At 49.6% G+C, this 8,033-nt stretch overlaps 1 long non-coding RNA gene across 2 annotated transcripts; it reads left to right on the top strand.

Annotated features, from left to right (window-relative positions):
* Nucleotides 1-2,596: 2,596 nt before the first annotated feature.
* Nucleotides 2,597-4,360, top strand: LOC146397178 (uncharacterized). 2 transcript variants are annotated; one of them, XR_014822533.1, is made up of 4 exons: nt 2,597-2,845; nt 3,023-3,082; nt 3,287-3,362; nt 3,766-3,881. It is a non-coding gene; the product is annotated as an uncharacterized LOC146397178 (long non-coding RNA). The 2 variants fall into 2 exon arrangements; XR_014822534.1 differs by lacking the exon at nt 3,023-3,082 and having other exon boundaries at nt 3,290-3,362; nt 3,766-4,360.
* The last annotated feature ends 3,673 nt before the right edge of the window (nt 4,361-8,033 follow it).

The raw sequence follows: 8,033 nt of genomic DNA on the forward strand, positions 1-8,033 counted from the left end.
CCCTCATTTATATCTTGTTCTAACGGTCTCCACCTTGGTCCATCTTGTCCTACTTTGTCCCTCCTTCTTTACACAGTGTCCCCACCTTCTTCATCATCCACCTTTCTCTCAGATCATCGATAACCAGAACCTTATCGTTTTCTTTGGCCATGTCCAGGCCACATGGAATTTCCCATGCCAACGATCAAACCCACACCACAGCTGTCAACAAAGCCATAGCAATGATAACACCAGATCCTTAACCCACTGAGCCATGAGGGAAATCCTGGAACATTATAGTTTTCTTTTTAAGGCCACACCTGTAAGGCATATCGACATTCCCAGGCTAGGGGTCAAGTCAGAGCAGCAACCACTAGACTATGCCACAGCCATATGGGATGGGAGCGGCATCGACAACCTACACCACAGCTTGCAGCAACACTGGATCCCTAATCCACTGAGCGAGGCCAGGGATTGAACCCACATCTTCATGGATGCTTGTCAGGTTCCTGACTTGCTAAGCCACAATGGGAAGTCCCTCAGTTTTGTTGTTGTTGCTTTGGTTTGGGTGTTTCGGCTGCATCTGCAGCATGGAGAAGTTCCCAGGGCAAGGATCAAACCCATGCCACAGCAGCAGCCCAAGCCGCTAGTTACAACGGTGGATCCTTAACCCAATGAACTTCAGCAGACCTCCTATTATAGTTTTAATTCATGAAAATGTCAAAGGTTATGTTGGGAGGCCTCTATGGCTAGGAGTCAAGGGTGGCCTCTGGATACTGGCCAGCAGAAAGCCAGGCCTTTAGTCCTACTGCTCCTAGGAAATGAATCCTCTCAGCAACCTAAGTGAGAGTGGAAGTGGATTCTTCCCAAATCAAACCTCTAGATGAGAACAGAGCGCTAGCCAATACCTTGACGACAGCCCTGCAGAGCACCCACCAAGCTGCACCCAGACTCCTGACCCACAGACACTGTGACATCATAAACATGTGTTGGTTAAGTTACACAGTGTGTGGTGATTGCTATAAAGAGATAGAAAATAAATACAGGATTGTATTCGTTTGCTAAGGCTGCCATAACAAATACCACAGACTGAGTGGCTTAAGCAACATACATGTATTGCCTTATGGTTCCAACACTGGACGTCCAAGATCAAGGTGGTAGCAAGGTGGTTCACCTCAGGCTTCTCTCCTTGGCTCAAAGATGGCCACCTTCTCACCATGTCTTCACATGGTCTCCCAGCTGTGCCTGTCTGTGTCCTAATCTCTTTTTTAATGACACCAATCACATTGGATTAGAGTGCTCCAAATGACCTCATTTTACCTTATTTATGCCTTTAAAAGCACTATCTCCAAAGAGTCACATTCTAACCTACTGGGGGTTAGGGCTGCAATACATGAATTCAGGAAGGACACAACTCAGCCCATAACAAGGGCCACGAAAAGGGAGACGTTTTTTGTTCTTCTGAGAGGTTAGCAAAGTGTTGAGATTCCAAGCACAGGCTCAGAATCAGATTGGTAGCTCTGAACCTTGCCTCTGTGGCTGTTTACCTGTGTCACTCCAGATCTGCCACTTTACTTTCTCGCAACACTTCTTTCTCTGCAATAAAGAATAATGAGATTACCGACAGTCAAAGTAGGTAGCTTTGCTAATCAAATAAAAGAATTCCTTTAAAGGGCTTGATCTAGTGCCCAGATAAACCCGTGCTTGTGAAACGGTTATCATTCACATGATAACCGTTAACGTGAACTGGTGAGGTGGCAGAAGCTTAGACTGTCATTGTCAGAGCTGGTGGAACAGACTCACTATAGGCTCATCACATTTAAGACTGGGAGACACACCATGAAGCCTGGTTTCCTGGAAGCAGCGTCTTAGAAAGGGAGTTGGCTGCCTGAGACTTATCTAGGGAAGGCTCTGGGAGGAGGATGTGAGGAAAGCGGGAGAAGGCAGCGGGGCTGTGGGCTTAGCAGCTGAACATGTGCTTCCCTCTCATGACAGAGGAGCTCGGAACACCAACGGCACGAGGGAACCCTCTCTGAGGCACATGAGTGGGCCTATGACACAGCAAGCCCAGGGATTCCTGAGCTCCAATTATTCAAAAAAAAAAAAAGGGTGGCTGTGAGCTGTTGGGCCCCCAGCACACCCGGAAGCTGGGGATAGAGGCACCAGACAGCAAAGGGGTCTGGATGCGGCCCCAGCAATGTCCCGGAGTCCAATCCCACACATACCCTGGAAGTCAACTTGCCTTCTGGAGGCCACTTAGCCAGGTAGCGGCAGCCTAACTTGTAGCCCAGGTCAGAGAGGGTGTTTCTGCACAGACTGTCCGCGGCTCTGAGGGCGATGGCGGCGATGGCGCCTTAGCGAACGGATGAGGAAGAAACGAGCAGAATGCGTGACAGCTCCTAGCAGGAGACGTTCCACACGGCAGCCTACCCGCACCCCTGAGAAACACGGAGCAACACAGGGGCAGCTGCGGCCTCCAGGACGGCGCCCCGGAAGTACACGCGGGGTCCGGGAGCTCCGGAAGCGACCTTCCAGAAGTGCCCGCCCCTTTGCGTATTTCCGGCGCGCCGCAGACGCGACGCCTCTGGGAACCTGTCAAGCCCTCCTGCTCGTACTTGCTCAGAGGCGGCTCCCTGGAGGCGGAAGCTGAACTTTCTGAGAGAGGCTTATCCCGGGTCGGAAGCCTGGATCCCCGCCCAGCGGGTGGGCACAATGCGGCTGGGCTCCGGGACCTTCGCCGCCTGCTGCGTAAGGATCGAGGTGCTCGGGCTCGCGCTCTTCCTTCGGGGATTCTTCCCGGCTCCTGTTTCTTCGTCTTCCGGCACGGAGCGACAAGTAGAGCACCCAGCGCCCGAACCCTCGACTGGTACGGATCACTCCCCGGGCGTCTCTGCTCCCCAGGCCCCACTTTCCCCGGAGAAGCGTCCTGATGAGCCTTGCCTGTAGGACGTCTTCTCGGGGCTCTGGGCTGGTCTCTTCCATTCTGGTTCCCACCCCCCTATTTTCCCTTCTTACTGCTCCAGCTTCCTTTTCTGTGTCTTAGAACTTTGTGGCAAACACCAGTACCGGCCCTACTGAGATCCTCCTCCCCGGTCACCACCAAGTAAGCTGTCCACACTCGTAAAAAGGAAGCCTCTCCCCACTTCTACTCATACAGGGACACCCCAACCCCATTCCCTGAGCATATGTTTCGGTCACTCCCTGTTTCCCGGCTCCCTTTTTGCTCAGTAAGACACAGCAGATAAAATTCCTGCCGACCTCTCGTGTTTTCTCCTGCAACATTCCTGTGACACCCCGTTTTTCCCAGCAGGTAAGACCTTCCTGTATAGACCCCTTCCTAGCCCTCACCTACCCAGCCCTATCTACCCAGCAGTATATACCAGGTAAAGGAACTTGCATTTTGGACCAGATCCACACAGTACCAGCTACTAACCATGGCAAGACAGTTTGTAAATGCTTGCCCCTCCCCTATCAGCTGCACTGTGTTTTAGGTCAAGCTCCTTAACCCATTCCAAGATGCTCTAGAAGGGACTCCCCTGTCCCAATACTCCTCACCATGCTAATGGAATGCACTACTTAATACCAGGGCTGCCTGAGCTTAACGGTTACCCACCCCCACCCACACCACAGCATTGTCTCCCAAGAAAAGGCCTTTTTTCTTTGGATCAGGATATGTAGGTGTGACAGAGAATGTGCTGGAGAAGCAAGCAGAAACTACATTATAGTGTTTGAATACTACATAAAAGTTAAAATTCAATTGCCTTTTTCTTTTTTAAACACTTTTAGGAGCCAGTGCCAACTGGACCAAGCTCCCACTGCCTCTCTTCAGGAAAGTTGTTATTATGCTGATAGACGCCTTGACAGATGATTTTGTGTTTGGGTCAAAGGGTATGAGATTCAACCCCTGGGCTGGGAACTTCCATATGCCATGGATGCAGCCCTAAAAAGACAAAAAAGAAAAAAAAGAAAGAAAGAAAGAATAGTTACATTCTGGAGTTCCTCTGTGGCTCGGTGCATTAGGAAACCACCCAGCATTGTCACTGCAGCGGCTTGGGTTGCTGCTGTGGCACAGGTTTGATCCCTGGCCTGGGAGTGTCCTCGTGTCGCTGCGTGGCCCAAAGAGGCGTTGGATTCGGTCTTAGCCGCCTCATGTTTTCAGCCAGGACTCCACACCTTTTAGTTCATTCAATAGTGGTCAGCCACGGTCACTATCAATTGTGGGACATATTACCTTTTTAGCAGTCATTCCCACTTCCCCCAACCCAGTAACAGCCCCACCCCCAACCACTGGCATCCATTAATCTTTCTATCTTTACAGAGTTGCCTCTTCTGGACATTCCCTACAAATAGAGCCCTATAATAAATGGTCTTGTGTAACCATCTTCTTTCACTTGGATAATGTTTTCAAGGTTTATTCCCATTATAGCAAGAGTCCATTCATTCCTTTCTGTTGCTAAATAATAGTCTACTGTACAGCTGTATCACATTTGTTTATCCATCTGTCAATGGATGGATATTTGGATGGTTTCCACTTTTTGACTATTATGATTGATGCTGTTGATTTAGGAACAAGTGTTCTGTGTGGACCTATGTTTTCTTATGGTGTCCTTTTCTTTCTCCAGTACAGTCTCTGCTCACCTGTGGTGTTATTTTCAGATACATTCCATTTCTATACGATGACAGACAATATAACATATACATATGTTAGTTTTATATGATTGTTTTGAGTATGCCTCTGCTTTTATAATTACATAATTGCCTTTGCTGATACTCTTAGATTTTTTTTTTTTTTTGGTAACAAATCCAGATTGCCAACTGAAGTCACTTGCTTTCAGCCTGAAGAACTTCCTTTAGTATTTCTTGTAAGGCAGGTTTGCTAGCAATGGATGATCTTTTTTACTTTTTTAATCTGGGAATGTCTTCATTTTACCTTGATTTTTTTGAAAGATAGTTTTTCCAGATATAGGATTCTTGGTTGACTGGTCTTTTTCTTTCAGCACTTTGTATGTATGCCACTGCTTTCTGGCCTCCACAGTTTCCGTAGAGAAGTCAGCCATTAATCTAATTAGATTTCCTTCTCTCTGTCTTTGTCTTTCAACATCATTATTGCAATATGTCTGTGAGGTTTATACACACTTAATTTGTGTATAATTAAGCTTCTTCAGATGACCTCCTGAGCCCTTCTGACCTTCAGATCCCAGAGGCCTTTGTATATGAGACCTCTGTTGCTGTCTGGCCTGGAGTGTGTTCCAGCCTCTCATGCATAGTCCCTTGCCTGGACCTGGAGTCAGCTGCTTCTCCAAGATGCTCTGGTTCCTTCCAGGGCAAAGGGGTCTTTGAGGACCACCATCTTAGAGCTAGCAGTACTCATGGAAACTGGCTTGGTCATCATTTATGGAAATGTGAGGAAATCTTTTTAAAACACAGTTGATTTGGGGTTTGCATTGAGACTTGCAGTTCATATTCACTACTGTAAGATTAACTTCTTAGATCTTTGACCTGTACCGTCTTTCTCTGAACATAAAATCCTGCGTGTCACTACACTAGGGTGTGACAGAGTATCATGTAAGACTATCATGAGGTAGTCTCAGCATAACCAGACCAGCATTGCCACTCATGTCAGAGCCAAAAGCATTTTGAGGTGGGGTTTTTGTTTGTTTGTTTTAGTCTTTTTTTTTTTTTTTTTTTTTTTTTTTTTTAGGGCCGCCCCTGCGGCATATGGAGGTTCCCAGGCTAGAGGTCCAATTGGAGCTGCAGCTGCTGGCATACACCACAGATGAGCCACACCTGCACCCACACCACAGCTCACAACAATGCCAGATCCTTAACCCACTGTTCAGGGGGGTGACTGTTGACTTCACCAATGTGAAAATCCCTTGGCGTCCACTCCACACACCAAAACCCATGCAGTGTTGAGTTTCTTGCATGTGTTGGGTGCTGTTTTAGGGAATGCACCATGCTCCATGTAGATGAGTGTTCAATAAATTTATTGATGTAAAAGCCAATGAAGTGATTTCTGCCGGCATTTACTTGAAACGATTGAAGAGATGGGTGATTAGAATTACATTACTTGTAGAAGGTCAAGTTCAAGAGTGATCACCAACAGACATGTCCCAGAGCCTGTCACCTAAACTATCTTCTTTTTTCTAGGTGACATCATATCTCCAAAGCACCTTCAACAGACGGATTTGGCTGCAGCAATATCAATTGGGCTTGGTCTGCCAATTCCAAAGAGCAGCATAGGCAGTCTTTTATTCCCAGTTGTAGAAGGAAAACCAATGAGGGAACAACTGAGATGTTTACATGTGGTTCCTTCCCCGAGGAGAATTTCCCTTTCTGGAAGGCAGCTCTCAAAACCACGTTTTGGGCCATTTCAGAGGTGGGCCCTAGGTGCTGAGGTCCCTAGCTGGCTGAGGGTGGATTGCTGCGGGGAGGGAGCACAAGCCTTTTTCATGCCTAATCAGACATGGTCCCTAAGGAGAACACGTTGGGAGTGGGTTTCCAGCCAAGGAGACCAGCAGGAACCCACCAGGGCCCAGGGAGCACGAGGCTGCCCAGCCCCTCCTTTGCCCTATGGAGAGAAGAGGGCTATGTGAGAAACACACAAGTGTTGCTGGCCTGAGCAAACACGCCTTGGGGCTGTGGTTCCTTCCCCGAGGAGAGTTTCCCTTTCTGGAAGGCAGCTCCCAGAACCTTGTTTGGGGACGTTTCAGAGTTGGGCCCTAGGTACTGAGGTCCCTAGCTGGCCGAGGGTGGATTGCTGGGGCGAGAGCACAAGCCTTTTTCCTGCCTAATCAGACTTGGTCCCTAAGAAGAACAGGTCGGGAATGGGTTTCCCACAAAAGAGAACAGCAGCAACCCACCAGGGCTCAGGGAGCACGAAGCCCCCCAGTTCCTCCTTTGCCCTATGCAGAGAAGAGGGCTAGGGAGAAAGAGGTAAGCGTTACTTTCATGAACAAACACGCAATGGGGCTAAGGTTGGTTCCCCCAGGAGAGTATAAATACCCAGAATGAAGCTCCCGGAAGCTAGTTTTCTGCCCTTTCTGAGATGGGCCCTAGGTGGGTCCCTCCCTAGCTGCCCAAGGGCTGGGTTCTGGGGCCAATGCACACAGGGCCTTTTCATTCACAATCCGCCATCTCCCCGAAGGAGAGCACGTTTGGAGTTGATTTCAAGCTCCAGCAACCACCAGGAAAGCACCAGTGCACAGGAAGCGGGAGGCAGCCCAGACCCTCCTTGGCCCAAAGGGGAGCTCACGGCTAGGTGAGAAAATGGCAAGCGCTGTGTTCATGAGCAAACACACATTGGGGCTGAGCTTGGTTCCCAAGGAGAGTATACCTATACAGAATGCAGCTCCCAGAAGCTAGTTTTGTGCCCTTTCTGAGATGGGCCCTAGGTGGGTCCCTCCATAGCTGACAAATATTGGGTGCTGGGGCCAGTGCACACAAGGCCTTTTGAGGCCCAATCTGCTTTCTACCAGAAGAAGCACACGTTTGGAGTTGGTTTCCAGCTCCAGCGACCGCCAGCAAAGCACCAGTGCACGTGGAGCATGAGGCAGGCCAGACCCTCCTCGGCCCTAGGGCAAGCAGAGACCTAGGGGAGAAACCCACAAGCGATGCTTTCCTGAGCAAACACGCACTGGGGCTGAGATTGCTTTCCTGAGGAGAGTTTCCGTTTCGTGAATGCAGCTCCCAGAAGCTAGTTTTGTGCCCTTTCTGAGATGGGCCCTAAGTGGGTGCCTCCCTAGCAGGCGGAGGGTGGGGTGCTGGGGCCAGTGCACACAAGGCCTTTTCAGACCCCATCCGCCTTCTCCCTGAAGGAGAGCACGTTTGGAGTTGGTTTCCAGCTCCGGTGAACCTCGGCCAAGCACCGGTGCCCAGGGAGCAGGATGCAGCCCAGACCCTCCTAGGCCGAAGGGCGAGCACAGGCCTAGGGGCGAAACCGGCAAGCGCTGCTTTGCTGAGCACACACGCACTGGGGCTGAGCTTGCTTTCCCGAGGAGAGTTTCCCTTTGGAGAAGGCAGCTCCCAGAAGCTCGTTTTGTGCCCTTTCTGAG

The sequence above is a fragment of the Sus scrofa genome, chromosome 13, assembly GCF_054392235.1.
Source record: "Sus scrofa isolate SSC_HxYL_T2T_F1_AM1 chromosome 13, Sscrofa_HxYL_maternal_Yorkshire_Landrace_v2.0, whole genome shotgun sequence".
Taxonomy (NCBI): domain Eukaryota; kingdom Metazoa; phylum Chordata; class Mammalia; order Artiodactyla; family Suidae; genus Sus; species Sus scrofa.